This window comes from Gallinula chloropus (genome assembly GCF_964237585.1).
Source record: "Gallinula chloropus genome assembly, chromosome: 6".
NCBI classification, from domain to species: Eukaryota; Metazoa; Chordata; class Aves; order Gruiformes; family Rallidae; genus Gallinula; species Gallinula chloropus.
The window spans coordinates 33,892,426-33,912,069 of NC_140091.1; positions in this window are offsets into that span (position 1 = coordinate 33,892,426).

Below are 19,644 nucleotides of genomic sequence, written 5' to 3' on the forward strand. Positions count from 1 at the left end.
GAAGTCCTGTGTATTTTACCTGCACAGGAAAGGCAGGGAGGACCACCAACCTGACCAGCCACCGGCTCAGAAGCCTCCATGCCTGTCCCAAGAAGCTCCGAGATGAAAACTCACCTCATTCTTCCCTGATGGGCTGCTGACCATGGGCTTTTAAAAAGCAGCAGTGAAATCAGGTACCCATGGCAGAGAAGTTTCCAGGTAAGCTTCAGGAAGTAATATTTCTGTATACTTTACCAGGACAGTAGTTCTCAATTTGCACTTTGTCAAGGGCTTCTCTTTGTGATAACGCCCAGGCTATCGTAGGGAGCTTTTCATCTTCTTTATGTGGAAGTCTAAACTTTGCACAGTGTCAGAGCATGCTGAAAAGCTTCCTATCATCAGAGCTAATGCATTTTTCAGATGCTGGCTGTTTAGCTATTTCATGATGCCTGAATAAACAGCTAAACAATTCAGCCATTTCTCCTGAGGTGACAGGACTTCTGCAAAACAGAATTCTATTTCCCCAGAAGCCACAAGCTTCTGACATACATCTCCAGTCTGATAGTGTCATGAAGTGTTCTACATTACAAGACTGGGAAAGGCTACAAACTCATAAAAAGCCAATTGCAATTGAGGGGGAGGGGGAAGGGGAGAACCAAATTGCTTCATTTAAGTGCCTAAATTATTTTAATCACCATTTAAATAACTGCTGTCACATATTTTAGTTTTACTGAAGAAAGTACCCAAAATAAAATGAAGACTTAGGGGCTAGCAGAGTTTGATGCTACTGCAACCACCTAATGGTCAGCAAAAAATGTTACCATTATATAATACACTGATGTCCACCTTTAGTTCACATCCATTATAGAATAATGGAAAGTGCCTTAGATTTCTGAAATTATATCTGCATTGCAGATGGAAAGAATCTTCAAGTGCAGGGGAGGAAAAAAAAGGCAGAAAGAAAAGCCCACCAGTTAAAATAACTTTTAGAAAAGTTAAAAGTGATACTCTCACCTGGTGGTATAAATGGTGTGCATACTGAAATACAGTTTGCATTTAAACTTAGAACTTTAACAAAAGGGCTATTACGTAGAGATCAGGAAGAAAATACTTTTGTCTTCAAAGATGTAGAAGCAGAAGGTTCAATAATCTCAAACTGGTTTCCCTCCTTTCCCCCCCCACCCCGAATCAAAGAACCAAAAAACAAAGTGAAGCATTCAAAAACTCCTCTGACTGGTACCCACAGTTAAAAGCTACAGCTATAAAAGCAGAATGCAGGACAAATAAAAGCAGATTTCCCAAGTGAAACATGCACTCATATCATACAGACTTCACTTTAATCCTGTCCCCAGGCCTCTGCAGCTGTCAGGCTGTGCTCTTCAGGCCTAAATTCTGGCTCAGTTTAACCCAAAAGGCACCCAGCTCGCCTGCTCTGGGACAGCTACGTGACACAAACCAAAGGGCAGCACGTAGGGGTCATCAGAAGATTTTCATAACTGCATTTTAGCTCCAACCCAAAATTTGGATGCACACACACGGCAGGGGCATTGCAACAAGCTCTGGATCGTTCCAGCTGTTTATCTGATGACCTGTTCTAGTTCAGCAGCATACCAGTGTTGCATACTTTTTCATGCTGGTCTGTCAAAACTTCCACTTTCAAATACTCTCCTGAATATTCAGTATTCTCTCAAGTACTTTTTACACAGCTCTCCACATGTTTCTCCCTTTGCCTCCGCTGATACAAACTGTACATCAATGTTACACTCTTTATGCACAGTTTGAAGCACTAGAGACAATGGGGTTTAAGCCTAACTTTGTAAAACTTTTCAGATTGAAGGAATAAAACAATCAATTCCATTTTCTATCTTCCACTTTAAACCAAGTAATAAGCATTGTGCCCATTCCAGATTCTCCTCAGGCCACAACTTTGTTATTGCATCTCATCTGTAGTAAGCAAATCCTCTCTGGGACCACTAAGGAAAAAACACCCAGACAGTTGGTTTCATTCCTGAAGCATGTGAAGGAAGCCAAAATGCACCTTGAAGACAATTCTCTCCAGAAAAACAGCAAAACCCCCCGAACAATCACACCTACTTCATTCTTATACTAAAATAAAGGAATTCTCCTGATGCTACCAACTGTATTCACCTGCAATGACTATAACCAGTCCTCTGAGTTTTCAAAGACACTGACATAATCTCTCTGGGACAACAGAAATCCATGTTTTGCTTTGTTCCCTTAGCACCAGAAGATTTTATGAAATAAGTAATGTTCCACTGCATGACAGGTATTAATTTTATTACAAAAGATTATGGAATTTAACAAAAACCTCCCAACCGTCCCTTGCAAAATAAAAAACCATTAAAAATTACTTGTTCTAACTTTAAGGAGCCTGTACAGGGAATTTGTTTTAAGAGAAAGTGGTTGTGTGGAAGGGGCAAGATCTGACTTTCAGAAGCATTACATACAGGTCCCTACACCTCTTAGTGGTTTCAGCAGCAAGAGCTGAGCACGATGCCAATGAGAGGGAAAGGTATGGCAGAAACAGAGGAGAAACTAGCCACCCAGCCTCTGCAGCTGGTCTCACAAACAGTCACAGGGATGTCGTGAGACTGCTATCAGAAGGTGATTTAACATATTCTTATCAAGATGCCCGTTAAGTACACGAAGCATGAAGTCCAAGAATAATTTCCTGGTTTGCTTGGGCAAATTAAGAGTGCTGCATACCAATTCAGTTCAGAGACCAGGTGTAAACAGCTGTTTCACGTGAGATGGAAGAACAGCACAGCTATGAACATCACTTAAAAGAAACACAGTAAGCTTCTCATTACATACTACTTCTTTGCCCCAAGGACCATGGCCAAAGTTAGTAAGTCAAAGGCAGCTGTGACTACATGGTGGTTTTCTGCTCTAGTATCTTCTTATGGCTGTCTGGCAAAGTCTGACCAAGATACAGAACTTCATGGATTATATATGAGCAGACACTTTATCCCCCAAACTGCATAGTCATTGATTACCATTCAGTCAGCTGATAGCTTTTGAGCTAGTGGAAGGCTGCGTGGGGAGGGAGGTTTAGTGTAACTGCTTTCTAATTCACAAAAACCCCTGCTATGTCCAGCTTGGTTCTCCACCGTTTACATTTTTTTCAGCAGAAGTCTTTTCCTGGCTTACACAGAAATACTGTCCTAACCATTCAGTTAGTAATCAGAACTCCACTCTTGTAGCTTTCTGATGTAGTCTTTGGGTAAATAAAGGCCAGCAAACACTTAAAACTAACAGTTTTAGCAAGGCATTGGTTACACATGCCTAGAGTAGCATCAAACTGCTCTATTGGTCTCAGTAATCTCAAAAAGCCCCGCTAATACAGCCTGTCAACCACATTCAGAAAGAGCTGAAAATACAGGGTTTTTTCACCTGCTAGTAACATGCTGTGACTTTCCTGCAGTTGTTTCTACTTGGAATTTAGAAGGAAAACCCAAAAAACCCCAAAAAACCCCCAACCAAATCTATTAAGACTCGACATTCATTCACCCCAATATGAAACCACTATGGAGTTCTGACAGGAACCAGCCCACACTCAGGTGACAAAGAATAAGGGAGCAGAAGAGGCATCCAGCACTGCACCGCCAGCGGGGTTTAGCGCTTGAGTTCTCAGTCACTGTTTCCACATCAAGTTTTCACACCAATACAAAAAGAAACAGGATCATACAGCCACCGGACACGGCAAGGAGATGCAGGGGAAAGTGGAAAGGCCGCAGCACTTACTTTCTCCCGGGCTGGATTTCGAGATGAGCTGTCTCAGTTTCCAAAGCTGATTACACCCTAAAGCCGGGAGCGATACCGGGGCATCCCAGCCAGCCCCACGCTCTCCTGATCTCAGTTTAGAGCCACAAGCCAAAGCCAGTCCCTATACAACTGGCCACGCCGATTCGCAGAGAGCAGCGTGGGGCTACTCACTGCTCTCAGGTTTTATAACCAGCCGAGCCGCCGAACATCTGCAGCGCCTGAGTTCCGCTGCGCTGCTGGGTTTGGACGGCGGTTTCTATCGCTCCGGATTGATGAGATGTGCTGAGCTCGATACCTTAGTTGAGTAAGCAGCGCTAAGGAGACACGCAACAAAACTCAACCCACAGCTTCAGCCATTCCTTTCTCTATCCAAGGCTACTCACACCCCCCAGCTACCCTGTCCCTCCGCTCGCTACACACCGAGGCAGCCCGCAGCTGAGCCAGGCTTCCCGCACCGGCAGAGCTGTCAGGGCGAGCTGGGCGCCCACAGCACCGCTCACCTCGCCCCCAACCTGCAAAGTTTGCAGCCGGAAAGCAACAGGGAGAGGCGAGCCCCCCCCCCCCCCAAAACTGGGGAGGTACCGAGCCGCAGGGCCGCGGAGGGACGCGAACCGGCTCCCTGCCGAGCGGCGCGGCGCTCACGGGGAGAGCAGCCGCCGGGCGCTGCCCCCGCGCCGGGCGTTACCTGGCTTTACCCGGCCCCACCGCGGCGGCAGCCCCGGACGGACGGCTGGCTGGCTGGCTGGCTGGCTGTCCGCTTGACAGGCCGGCTGTCCGGCTGGCAAACGCCCGGCGCGCTCGCTCCGGCCGCGGGCTGCCGGGGCGGCGGGAGAAGGGGGGCGGCCGTTGTACTTTGCGCTGTCAGAGCGGCGAACGCCGCCGGCTGCGGCCCGCGGCCCCCGGGGGCGGCGCCGCGCGGGGGCCGGCCCGTGGCCGAGGGAGGGAGGGAGGGAGGGAGGGAGGGAAGGGGCCGCTCCGCGCAACCCCGCGGGGCGGGGGAAGGGGCTGTACCGCCCCCGCCCCGCCAGCCCCGGCGCCTCAGCGCCCTGCCGCTCCCTCCTTCCCTCCCCTCCCTCCGCACCTGGGACCGGGGCTACCGGGGCCGCGCCGTCGCCTCCGCCATGCCTCCCCGCGGCGGCGGGGACGGGACAGCCCTTCCCCGGCGCAGGATGCTCCGCCGGTGGCGGCGGGATCGAGTTACGGCAGGCGCAGCCTTAAAAGGGCCGAGCCGCCACCTGCCGCCGGGCTCGGCTCGCCGCCTCTGCGGGAAGGGAACGCAGGCGGGCGGCTTCCTCCGCCCCCTCCCCTCCCCTCCCCTCCCCTCCCCTCCCCTCCCCTCCCCTCCCCTCCCCTCCCCTCCGGCACGGAGCTCGGAGCGGGCGGGCCGGCAGCCGCGGCCGGCGTGGCACCCAAAGCAGGGGCTGGGCGGGCGGCCGAGCAGCAGCGGCGTTCGCTACCCGAAATAAATAACGCGGGGCCGGCCTTAAACCAGCCGCGCAAAGGAGCCGGCGCGGCGCGGCGGGGGGCAGCCCGCGGCCGGCTGACGTGCCGCCGGCCAGCCCGGTACCGCAGCTGCCATCGCGGGCCTAGGAGCCCGCCGCCCGTCCCTAGGAGCCCGCCGCCCGTCCCCGCATCCCGCTAGCCGCGGGCGGCTGAGAGCAGGCTCGGCGCCGGGGCGGCGCGGTTCCCGCTAGGCTCGGCCTCTCACCTTCCCGCTCCGTTTCAGTCGCTACGCGGATGCAGCCCCGCTGCCTGAGCCGTGCCACGGGAAAAACGCTGGTGGTCGTGACTGGGGGGCCCTGGGAATCCATCCCCCCGCTCCTCGACAGCGCTGCGCGGTGTAGGTAGCACAGCAGCCGTGTGGAGAGCAGGTGTTGCTGGCTGTGAAATGCTGCGGTTGTTCTCCAGGCAGTTCTCCTTTTGCAATTTCGAACTGTTGCACAGTATTGGAAAAAGAGAAGCAAAATCGTGCTGGAAAAATTAGGGTGATAAGCGTAGGTTTCTTTACCCACTAGCAGGGGTACTGGCCAAGGCTCAGCGCCTCTTGGCACGCTTCTGCCATCACACTAATCCTAAACCACCCCAACGTCCCTTTTCCCTTCAGGATTCCTGATCTTTCAGAACAATTATTTCAAAATTCGCTCTCCAGCAACACAGTTTTGAAGATACTCAGATATATCAGGCACCAGATACAGCTGCATGTGCCAAAGAGATCATCTACCCCAGCTCTGATCCCTGGCAAGATGTCTCCCACGGCGGGCATGTGCTGGCTTCAGCCTGAACAGAAACTGATGCTGCCTTCCCTTCATGCGCCGATCTGCGAACAGCAGGCACTCAGGTACAGGTTAGTGAGTCACTGAGCCATTCCTGCTGTGGAAATGGTAACCTGTGGGAGGGGGACGGGGCGCAGCGCCAGCTCTGGTAACCCTTCCAAGCCATCTCGGCTTAATCCGTTGCTGAACATAAATCAGCTGCTGGGTAAGTGTGTCAACTGAAGTCTGACTACCTGTGGACGTGTGTCTTATGGATGACTGGCTCTTAAACCAAATTTTGTTAACAAAATTACCCAAGAGATCCTCAGCTGAATGAAAGAGCAGGTACCATTCCTGCTTCCAATCTTCCTCCATTCCAGAAACAGACAGACAAATAACCACAGCACCATCACACCAGCACTATTTCTGAGTGAAATTAGAATTAAAACGTCATCTTTTACTCTGATGCCATGTAATTTTATTCCTCATATAAAGGAAGATTTCAACCTATTTTCTATTATGTCCACAGTTCTAAGTGAAACTGAACAGTCACTGAAGCCTAAGAACTGCATGGTGGGATCACAAACTGCTTTCAAGAGGATATAAACTATTAAGAAATGCCGAGATTCTTTTTTCTATGATTTACCTTCCAAAGAGCAATCTTCAAACTTTGCTTAATCCAGTATGATTTTGAAGCATACTCCTTGCCCTCTTGAGTCATGACAACCACGTCAACAACCTTCCATACCGACAAGCAGCGGAGCTCTAGGGAGGGAGAGGACCTGCAGCGGCAGTAGGAAGGGTTGTCCTCAGCCCTGCAGGCACAGGCAAGGGCACTTTCCACTCATGGATAAGAACAACAGGCAGGTTTAGGTGCTGTGTTTTAAGATGCTATTTCTCCCAACTGCCTGAGGTCATGATCATTCTAGGAGAGCACAACAATGAAAGTGTTTTTAATGCACCAGTGACCTGGAGCCTCCACTGTAACAGCGTGGTGATATCCAGCAGCAGGGTCATATCCAGCAGCAGGGGAAAGCAAACAGCTGAGGAGTGGTCATGCCTTAAACTGAACAGATAACTCTGCCAGAGACCATCAATCAGAGCTCTGAGCCTCAGAACAAACCATCACCATTATGAAGGTTAGAAGGAACCTAGCAGATAAACCAGAATCTCCCCAAATCTCTGGGGACACAGCCTACCAAACAATTCTTTCAGCCCAGCACACTGTGTGGGTGAAAGAGAAACTAGTCTGACCTGCCTCACTGCTCTCTTCTTGGCCCATGATCAGCACCTTGTCAAGCAAGCAGTGGATCATGACCAGAGGCAATGCTGTCTTTCAACAGCCCAGCAACATGTGCTGGGTTGAGCACTGCAGATGGTAAAGCTGAGAATGGTAATGCACCAAGGATTCTTGGCTGGCAACTGCTCTCCATGTGAACATGCAGTAGGGTTGCTCTCAGCTTTTTGATAAAAAAAAATTAGGAGATAAAGAAGAACTGGCTATGGGGATATGAAAGCACTGCAGGAGAAGGGACACCTGTAAAGATGCTTAGGTATGGCTACTGTAAGTCCAAATCGCCTTAGATTGGTGGTCTGTCCTCTTTTCCAACCAGCAGTGTTGTCCAGGAAGATTCTGAGAACTGCCTGTATATCTGGGATTATTGGTATCTAATAATCTCATCAGGTTGGATGTTACTGCCTATATCCAGCAATCCCAAAGGCATCCTCTCAGCAAACACCCTAGGCCTGTGTTGCACATGCAAAGCCATTCCAACAAAACCAAGAGAGCACTCCACCACTCCTACAAAGTGCTGGATGAACTTTGAGCATTTCCAATAAGTCCTGAAAGCATGAGACTTAGTGTACTTGCCATGATGCAACTTAAGCACCTATTCCTGCATCAGAAATCCAGTAGCCACAGGGTGGGATAAACAGTCACCAGAGTAGTATCACAGCCAACTGGTACCCAATGACCAGAGCTTGGCTTTCACACCTAATCACCTCTTCCTCACTCCCTTGTCATGTGCTGCCACCATTTTCCAGCAGCCACAAACTAAAATGGCACTAAACTAAATGCAATAAATGACAACTGCTGAGTTCCCCAGTAACAAATGCAACTTGCAAAGCTGAGATTCACCAGGGAAGGGGAACGTGGGGGACAGTGAGTGGGCTTGCTGAGGTGTAGAACTGAAATTCAGGAACGTGGGGCAAAAAATGAAATTATATTCTATGTCAACAGAGGGCATGTATACTGAAAGACCACAGGGACAGTAGGGAGGCCATGGAGGTATCACAGATGCAGCCTAATTCTGTTGGCTTCTGCTGAATCATCTTATTTATGCTACTATATACACTATTATATACATATATTAATATATATATGTGTATATGTAATATATATACACATCTGTGGTTACAATTACACCTCTTGGTTACATTGATGATTTTCAGCTTCATGCTGACTAGGCTCAGGTATTTCATAAATGAAGAACAAATTTCTGCTGAAATGGCAGGGGTCTGCTAAGACAGAGTGGTAAAAGAAGGTAGCCCAAGATAAAGTTAGTTGAAGTCTGCAGTAATCCATCCTCTAGCCAAGCTGTATATACTTTTTCCATACCCTTCTCCTTCTCTAACTGACTTTCAGGGTGGCACTTCAGGTATGGTAAAAATTTGTTGTCAGATGGCTGCTTGCAACTCCCACTAAAATCTGTGAGAGGGATGTGACCATGAATAGAGAACTACATGGTACCATTTCCTAAGTACACCTGTAATTTCAGAACTGTGCCTACCTCTGCCAGGAATGAAGCTTTTACTGTGGTTGCTGTACTGAAAAGTGAGGCACATGGGAGAAAGCAAAATAATTCTACAGCATTTGAACATTATTTCAGTTGTAGTCTGAACTAAAACGCAGAAAGTCACTAACCTGTCAGAATTTACCAATTATAGTAATGATATAGAGTATTAATGAATATTTAAAGCCTGCTCAGTTTATGAAAGGAATTATATAACCTGGTGTAGTAGCAGCAGTGGATTGAACTCAGTGACCTAAAAATGCTTATATTTATTTCCATCTCTGAAAGTTCCCAGGTTTACCTGTCAGCAGCAGGAGATACTCCCAGAAAATCAATTATACATGTGAGCAAAAATATCATGGAGATGAAGGAATATATGAAAGAGTAAGCACAATTCTCCTTTCACAACACTGTGAATCAAGAGTAACCCCACTGAAGCCAACAAGAGTGAGAAAAGAACCAGCTCTATTGTCTGAAAATTGCTCAGGCCACCCATGGAGTCCAATCACAGTAACTGTAGGCAGCTAATATTGCAGCATTTAATTCAGAAAGCCCAAGATTGAAAAGAAAGAATCTGAATTTGGGTTTAGCCAAATACCTGGAAAAATAGCAGGAAAACGCTGAATGGAAAAGGAAAAAAAGATTCCATTTATAAAAACCCCTTCTGTGTCAGAAAAAATTTGCATAGAAATGAACCCCCATTGAATGTGCATGCTGGGTTTTGTTTGTGGGTTTGTTTGTGGGGTTGGGGTTTTTTTTCCCAAGCACCCTGCATGTATCCAGTTAACAGTTGCTGAGCCACATGCTTTCCCCTGAAGGGAAAGTGTTATCTTCATTTCCCAAACAGGAGACACGTTCTGTGTGTTGTACCTATTGTGTTACACCTTCTCAGACAGAGTGCCACAGGATGTGAGGCTTACCTCTCCAGCCTCAGCCGCTGTACGGTATCCCGGCACGTTGTTAGGTAGCAGGATGCTAAACAATACCTTCATTTTCCCCTGCTTTAGTTTCCTTGCTCTAAACACCCCCTCCCTTTTTCATCTTAGATCAGTTAGTTTAGCTTTCCTAGCTCCTGTCACCTCCCCATTGGAAACAGCATTTCTGGCTGGCACACTTATCTCAGTGATGGAAGAAGGGCTTGTTTCTGGAGAGCTCTCTGGTCACGAACCTCTTGCGGGGTCTCTGCCTCTCTTCTTTAGTTTTCTGTCTTCTCCATTTATTGCTTTCATCTACTTACACCTCATCTGCAGCATTACCCTCTTTATTGGTATTACTGCCCTGATTACAACTATCCAGAAGCTATCAGAGACCTGTGAAACAGCACACTGCAGTTTATTGTGCTGCAGTACAAACCACTACACCAACGCACCGTGTCAGCATTATGACAAAACTCCCAACCACATTAAAACAGATGTGCTGAATCTGATCCACAGAACTCACAGGAACACCATCTCTTTTTTTTAATTTGTTTTTTTAAACAGGTCATTCTGTCTCCTCTTCTCCCCCATCCCCCTGTTCTCTATTTTCCTATCACCTCTTCCTCTTCTGTCACAGTCTTTTCCTCCTCCCCTGCCTTCCTTCACTGTCCACTTCACACGCCTCTGTGCATTTTCTTCCCTCTGATGTGCCTGCACAAAGGACTCTAACAGAGGCAGCACAGCAGCTTTGTTAGATGTGGTGTGCTCTTTAGTAAGCAAAGCTGCACCTGGGTCCATCTCTGGGATCAGCAAACTGAGGGTCTAGAAACCATCCCGTTCCCAAAGGCTTAAACCAGAGAGCTGTGAGATTAATGGGACTTCTCGGTTCCCTAATCTCTGAGATGAAGCACACAAGAAACAGCAGGAGGAAGCTTGAAATAATACCAGGCTCTTTTCTTCACATGCACATACTTCCTTTTGCCTTGTGTGAGTCGAGGCTCTTAGCAACAAGAGCACTGGAGAATGGGGTAGTGACCAGAATTTGATGATGTCAGAGCAGCAGAAAGTGAAAGAAGATGTACTTTGTAATGGCAGACAATTGAAAAGCATGAAATTGGTGCCAAGCAGTGTTAAAAACAAACAAATTATTTCCTAACAGTTCAACATACAAAGGGGTCAGAAAGCAGGGCTTTTTATAATATTCAGACTGTTAATTAAAATCAGCCTAATTCACGGAGAGAACAAAAGAGCACTTGTTGACAGCAGGCACTTTGTTTTACATGACAGCATCAGATTTTCAGGGGCAGCACATCAGGTAAAAAGGCAGAGCACAGGCTTGGGATAATATCACTCATCTGTATGCTAAAGACAGCTTCCAAGCCCCGCTTAGATCAGTCTAAACTTTGGCACATGCTGTAGCAGCTGCACAGCGTTTAACTCTGCCTTGTTCAGCATGCACCCCAGTGTGGAAAAAAAAATGGGTTATCAAGATATTTTAATGGCAGACACCTGCAAAGGTGCAGTACTTTCTTCAGACCATAGTTTCCTGTGAGTGTCTGTTGATTTTTGAGGGTTTGCAAAAATCTGTCTGGCATTTTTAGTGATTTTTTTCCATCCTCTGGTGATCTGTGAAAACCTTGAGGAAACAATGAAACCTGGGGGGCACTCACATTATACATGTCTAAATGCTGTTGAAATCCATAAAAAACACCCTGAGTAAGAACAAAAAAAAAGGATTGTTTCTCATGTAGGTCTCAATAATGCCTGTAATAATTACATATTTTTCAGATAACAGCATGATTTTTAAGTTGATATGTCTTAAATATGACAGCTTTTTAAATGTCATATTTCAGGATAAATATAAAAGTGCTGCAACACATTGTTTCAAAAAGAAATATACTTGATGTGCTAATTTTGCCAGTTTAGGAGCCCCAGAACATACTACTCATTTTTATCTTATTGCTAATAATGTCTTTTAGCAAAGACCCTGCTTCTAGCAGTACCACTTGTCAATGTTGTAATTATTTGCAAATTCTGTGCTGGCACTATTCCAGCTTCTTATCTAGAGCTTCATTCTCAGTTCCCATTGGATATTGGCAGGACCAGGGATTTCCTCCCTTTCTAAAGCTTTGACCTGCACGGTATTTCATACAGGCAGATTTCGGTGCCTCTGTGCAATTCTAGTCACAGGAAGGAGATCGTGCTCTCTGCTTTAACTCCCAAACCTAAGATTTAAGACAGGAGTCCTGGTAAGAAAGATAAAGAAAGAGAAGAAACAGTACATTTAAATACAGCAGTGCTGAAACATGGAACTAAAGCTTGCCTCTCAGATCAAGTGAGGAATGTTTTAGGTTTCCACTTTGAATAACACTATTCAACACCATATACATTTTTGCTAATGGACACTCACTCTGACATACTTAAGTACCTACAAATATGAGGGAAAGAGAAGAATGCAAAACCCAAGGATGATTGAAAATAAAGATACAAGAATAATCCTAATTGTATATGTGATTTATGCAAAAGAGTTTCTCCACAGAGGTGTATCATGCAAACATTACAAGCAGCTTTGAAAAGAAGTCTCTTTGTGAATTGCACCAAATCTATTGTGCAATTGATTAAACTGCAGGGAAATTGCATTGCAATATGCACTAATTACATCATCTTGGTTTGTCAGTTGTTTGTTTTCTTGTGGGGGGGGGGGTTCCCCAGTGTTGCACATACACTCTTACTTTGTTGTACACGTGCACGTTTGGCTGCCAGAATTCTACTGGGACTGGTTAAAGAGCCATCATTTCAGCACCTGTTCAGCTGATTTGCTGGATAATGGGTATCACACACCTGGAGTTCTCTGGTGGTGTCCACTTTTCCTACATGGAAGTTAAGCCACAGTGGAAACAGGACTCTTCCCCACTGAAAGCAAGAACTTTCAGAGCCAGGCTATCTTGGGCAACAGCACGGACACATGTGCAGACCCAGATGTCCTAGTCCCAAGCTGTGTTCTGCCCTGCACACATCAGGTGTGCTCAGGACACAGTGTGCTCCACCAGCAGGCACCGAGCGTTGGGCTGGACATCTCTGACTCGCCAGATGTGCGGGACGTACCACGCAGCAAGACCGTGATGCTCAGGAGTCAGCAAACGTGATGGCAGCGTGTACAGGCCACCCAGGCACTGAACAAACTCCTGCATGCCAAGTTATTCTAGGGAAAAAAAATAGATGAAACCAAACACTGGAGCAGTGAAATGTGATGCACCTTCTGTAATTAATCTTCCTTTAAAAAATATATATACGTATTTCAATAAATCTCCTTAAAACAGGGATAGTCTTTGCACCTGACTTTTACTTAGCCCCCCAAAATTCCTGCATGCTATAAGAATCAAAAAAAAAAGGCTGTACAAAACCACAGTACTTCATTCCCCCCATCACACTGCAGAAGTCAGAAGAATTAAAGATTCTCATGATCTGATTTTTAACTACAGAAACACACAACAAAAGGAGAAGGCAATGAACTTCTTTTTTTCTTGGCATGTACAGTCCTCTTTAAAGATGACTGCAGCTTACTTTACAAACCATTAGATTATTTTTAAGATAATAAGAATAATAAGCAACACCTATTCATGGTCTTGGCTTTACTATTACCTACTGAAGAACTGCTTGTATATACCAGTCCTCAAACAAAGGTAAAATCAAAAGGGCAACATAGGTTGTCTGCAAAGTATTCTAAAAAGGATATTAAATCACTTGTAAGATATTAATGCATTCAAATTATATTAATTTGGAGATTATTTCTATTATTTAGTGGGTTTTGGTGAGAGTTAGTAAACCAGAAGCTGCCATGAAAACTCAGAGGCATTTCTGCATGCATAACATTTTTATCCTTCCAGTAATATATTAATCATCAGTCAGGAAAATAACTAATACCATACCTTACCTCCCAGCAATTGTCTCATTATCACTGCTTAACTCACAACAGGAATCGACCAATTCTCTTGACACCTTAACAATGCATTAAATTCACAACACCTAATGCAAATGGCACACAATTTCCTTACATTCATTTAATCTGCTGTGATGTAGGCAAGAACAGTCTCCTCCTGTACTGTCAAGCACAGAGAAGTGTTACACATCACTTGAAGTTGATGAAAAAATGTAAGTGAAGGGTATCTGGTTTTAAATTTCATGCTATCACATATTTTAAAAGCATTAAAATGTAGTGCAGAAAGTGAGTTATATTGACTGTAGCTGGACTTTTAGCCACGACAGCTTTCTGTTAACATGGGTAGCTGTGCTTGACATCTTACGTATTTTTAACTAAATAGACAATAGACAGAATTTTAGATATCAAAATTGTAATACTTCATCTTCCAAGAATTATACACAAATGTACAGAAATTAAAATGCTGAGATAACTTGGCCAACCCTTGCCAACTCGACAAAGAATTCCATTTATCTCCATTGAGAGCTAGCAGAGTCATTGCATTCAATTGACTTTAATAGGATTTGGACAAATCCCCAAACCTACTGCCACAGCTGGCAGCATCCCCAAAACACTAGTCAATAAATGCCACATTTTTAAATACAACTGCATAAAGAAAAGATACAGGAGTTAAAGAAAATGAAGGACAGTGTAGAGCAAAACCAGAACACATCTATTCTTGTCTTTTCACACGACCAGTCCAGCTCCAGCATGTCAGCGCTAGAAACCTCAACAGCTCAGAAACCCATCCTCATGTTCAACTCAGGAGCAGAGGGTATCAGTTCTGATGCATTTTGTGTGCCACAACGAGAGGATGGAGAGAGAGTGGAAGGGCAAGAAGCCCTCTCAAGCCTAATGCTGAAGTCTGGGCACTGAAATCTAGAAGCCGACCTGTGACAGCAGCAGCAACCCCGCAACTACCTGCCAGAGGAAGAGGTGTGCCTGGATACAACCTATCTCCCTGCACAAGCAATGGCCACTTTGTGACAGAAGGAATCCAGGAAAGGCTAAACAAACATGCAGTTCTCCTCATCCTCCCAACAGATCCGTGGAAGGCTCAGGAAAACCTTAGTCAAAAAGCAGCAGTGAATGTGCAGAGACCCCTACACCTTGACCCCCAATTACCCAGCAAATTTCATTTATGTCATAAGCAGATTTGAAGATAGATTTCCAGGAAGGTAATATCAGACTCCAACTCTGTCTTTAGTAATATTTTTGTAAGAAGCCTTATCTTTTACAGGCTGAGAGGCACCCAGTGACCTCCAGGATGCTCAGTACCATTAAAATGTGAAACCACAGTCTCTTCCTCCTGGCTTTTTAATGGATGGATCATTGCTTTACATTATGTTACAGCAACTGCTCCCTAAACATGCTACCCAGTAATTAGAGCAAGATGCAATATGTAATTGTGATGCTGTCTCCTACCCATGTCCTGGCCTCGTAAAATCACACTCAGAAGGCACCCAAACACTTACCAAACCTTCTGTCATCAAAGCTACACCCACTGTCTCTCCGGCCACGCGGTCAGATGTGGTGGGTGAAAGCTACACCTGCCAGCAGTGTGGGCTTCTCTCTTAGAGGAAAAACTGCTGCTTTGCTTCTCAATTCATACACAGCACTCAGACCCAGACAAATCTATAAAAACAACCTCCTCCCCCGCTTCCACAGACTATAGACAGGGAATCTGTCCCTCCTTAGAGGGAGGGAAGGATCCCTTACTGCCGAGTCAGACACCACTGAGGAGCGGAGGGTGACGAATGGCAAAGGCAAATGGGAGAAATGATTCCATTCTAGCAGAGAATTCTTCTCATTATCTGGGAGATTTGGTTCCAACTTTCTGGCTGTTTAGGACAAGTGTTTGCCAATGCTGTGCCTTTGTATCTAAACAAATGAGCAGAATCTTAAATATAGATGAGACGCCGTTATAGCAGGAAGCACAGCACTAACTGTACCGTTAAGATAAATATTACAGATGTTATTGATTACAGATACAAATCCTGCCTTCTAAGATTGCATTCCTGTAATTGTAATGACTCACAAGAAAGTAAAACTGCACTTAGCAGCAGTTACTTTCAATTACTTTGGGCTGAAAGGGACAGATTTTGCCACAGACAGGCTCTGATAACATCTTAATTCTGCCATCAAATCAATCAGCCAGTAGCTTGTATATTTATCAGCTGCCTGCTTCTTCTGTCCCCAGCTGATCCCCAATGGTCTTGTCCACTGATTTAATTTAAAGCAGAAGCTTTTTACAACACTTAAGATGTTGTTACTGTTCTTCTGGGTGCAGCTTGCCTTGCTAATATTAAAGAAGAATCATTAGAAACCCAGTCACAATTCTTCAGGTTTTCACTAATCAAGGAGTGCAGTATCACTGCTCTGCTTGTATCTAAAAAACACATAAATACCTGTTTTCTGTGGAAAATCAAGTTTACTTGATTTAGCCTGTCTTTTGTTCTTAATTGCTTATGAAATTATCATGCAGAAACTAAGAATGTTTAGGTACATTTAATACACAACTGAGGTTTAGCATTATAAATGGTTCCACAGTACAACTCTTCCAGTAGCAGAGCCTGACTAAGAGGTTCCTGCCCTCTTCCTCACCCAGCTCCTCTCACCATTTTGTTAGTTTACCCCTCAGTTGTGTTGGTGCAACTGTTTGTAAAGCTGCACTCTAAGCCAAAACAGGGAAGAATTACCTCATTTAAGGAAACAACAGAACAATCACTCTTGTTCATAGGTCTGTTTTTAGAACTAATAATTAGAAGACAAATAATGAAAATGGCAGCTAAGAAGCCATGAATATAAGGTGTATTTCAGCTTCATGAAAAGACTCAAAATTTCAAGTTAGATCACTTAAAAGCATAAAGTCAAAAAGTGAATGACCACCATATAGCCAAAGCTGCCTACATCTCATTTCAAGGGAAAAAGAATACTGTTGTTTATATTCCAATTGCAGCTTTTCCTACTGGAGACAAAAGAAACTGAAACTACAGAGAGAGAGCGAGCTTTCCTCAATTCAATTTAGTACTCACCAGTGTAACTTGCACAGGAGAAATGTACCAGGTGTACTAATGGCCTTTTGCAGAGAATGTTCATCTGTAACAGGGAGAGCAGCAGGTTCTTCCTTCACAACACTGGCTAACAAGCAGTAAGTGGAAAAAATACACTACTATTTTCCAAAACTTTTTTCCTATTCAAGAGTTTGAGTTTTCTTTTGGCCCACAGTGATCAATTATTTAGAATAAGCATGGTGCTTTCTCCTTCAGTGAAGTAGTTCAAAGCTAACTCCCTGCATCAGCAGCAGAGGTACCAGAGACAGAGCCCTTGTAATTACTGCACTTGCATCACCTTGTGTCCAATGACTTCTTGGGGCATGTGCACTGCTTCCTCCCCAACAAACAGGTTTCAGGTTTGCTTGCAGTATTATTCATCTCAGACTGGCACTAGCCATCACCTTCCTCACAGGAGTCCCACATGCTCCACTTCACCTGCCTCACACTGCATCGCTAATGGGACCACGATCTGCTAAACTCCAGGAGTTACTGTGTTCTCATACGAACTCTCACATGCACATCTGATGCTCTGACAAAGTGTTCTAGAGGCACTTGACAGGGGGAGTCCAGCCCCCAAGCATGCAGTGCAGCTGAGTGAGCAGAGAGCATTCTGCTTGCTCCACAGCTCTTGGGCCACTGTCCCCGGTCCAGAGCATCACCTGCATCAAGTGAGGAGGGAGTTGCCAGCATGCAAGGCACACAGATACAGCTATGTCCTACTAAGGAAAGACATAATCAGCAGTGCTGCACTGCTAAAGGGATCTTCATGAGTTCTGCTCAATTTTCACAAAGGGAAAAAGAAAATCTTCAGAACTTTATGGCAAGTAGGTTGCAGATTGTTACTTCCAATGGTTATTTTAACCAGCCTCACCAAACTCTGACTATTCCCTTATGCCTTCCAATCTGCTGGGGACACTAAGTAAAAGCCAGATTCCTTTTTCAAGCAGAATTCCCCAATAAGTAAGAAGACTTTAGCACTTGTTCTAGGAGTTAACAAGGCAAACCCATTGGTTAGCTTTTTAGACTCCTGCCAAGTCAGGTTCTTTGCTTTGCATCCAAGGAATTATCAGATCCTATTTTCTAGTCCAAACAACAGGTATTTTTCTCTGTGTGCATCACACTTATCTTTTCCTCTTGTTTTTAACAGCCACCATTCTAACTTCACTGGTTTTAGGCACACTTCCCATGGATTTCACCAAATAGCCTTATGGAAGGACTACATGGAAGAAGAGGAAGTACGTACATACAGAAGAAATAACACCAAAAGGAGAAAATAAATTGAAGTTTTTTTATATCAGTCCCTGCTGTTAAGATTCCAGGCCTGTTTCTCTGAATAAAATGCCTAATAAAAAGCAGTACTTTACACTTCTTACAATAGGAAAAATAACAGCAAAGAGAAGATATAAAAAGCCTTGGGGAAAAAAAAAAAACATCCCTAAAGAAAACTATTGCTAGCTACACCCCTTGTGGAAAAATGGGATACATTCTACAACAATTTATTTTCACTTAAGAAGGTACAAGAGGGGTAAGATCACCACAGCCAAAAACGCCATTTAAATTGCCCATAGAACTTATTTTTTGAAAAAAAGGACTGTGGTGCTTTCTTCCTCTTTCTTCTGTAATTTAGAGACTTGCATCTCCATTGCCCCTGATTATTAGTTTTGTGTGGAAAGCAACGTTTGGGGTTTTGGTTTTTTTTTAATTCATGCATCATCACCAGAACTATTAATTAAAACCTTGTGGTTTCCAAATGTCAACAACAATTACACGTTGAGATACTTTTTTGTGAGGTTACTCATTTGGGCAGAAGCCCTTCCCTTGGTAACGCTGGTTTTAAGAGCCTGGGCTTCAAACAACCGCAAACGTACCCAAAACATGGTGTGTAGAGCTGCGAGACACGAACCAGACTCACCTCAGATCCTAAGATGGCAAAGACTAGCCAGAATGGGTACCTTTCGCTTGTAAATTATGAAATAACGACTGACACAAGCTGTTGGACATGAGATGTTCAGCTCCCAAGGCTGGCAGGGGCACAGAAAGAGCCGGAGAAACCCTGCCGGGCCGGTGAAGAGCCGCGGTGCGCTTGACCTGTGGGCTCTGCGCACTTGAGGTACAAGCCGGGCGGCCGCCACGTTTCACCGGCTCCATGAGTCTGCCCCACAAAGCGATGGTGTCAGACCACTCCAAAGGTCCTGGAGCTCCTCGATCCTGGTTTGTAGGTCAAGAGGAGGCCTCGCTCCACGGCAGGTGATTTAAGGCCAGGGCTGAGCAAACCCTACCGCTTCCTAAGCACGGGATGAGGCACCTTCCTCTCATCGCGTCTCATCTGAGGCCGGCCTGCTTGGCCGGTCACCCCCAGCTCCTCGCCGAGGGCCGGCCACTGACAGGGAGGCTGATCCGCGGCTCCCCACGCTTCTGACTGGAATGAAAAGCTCAGTATCAGGATGAATGGAGACAAGACCGGCGGGAGGGCCGCGAAACGCTGGCACCGCTCAGGTCAGGCGAGGCGAAGCCGCAGTTCCACGCCAGCGTTACGCACCGGGGCGAAGGCTGGGCCGGGGCGCTGCCTGCGGGGGTCCGTGTGCGCCGGCGGAGCCGCAGGACCGCTTCTCGCGGGTGTGTTTCCCCGGGTCTCTAACGCAGCCAGCCCTCCCTCCCCCCGGCTGGCCGCAGCCCCCGCATGGCGACCCGCCGGCACTCGCCCACCCTCGGGGCCGCGCTCCCGGCGTTCAGGGCGGCCCCTGGCCCACCGGCCAAGGCCAGCCCCGGCTGTGCCGGTAGCCGGGTGACAGCTCTCGCCAGACCGGCGCAGGAGCTCCCAGCCGGCCGCTGCCCGCGGAGGAGCCGCCTCACACTTTATTACCGCCAACACGCACCCGGGGG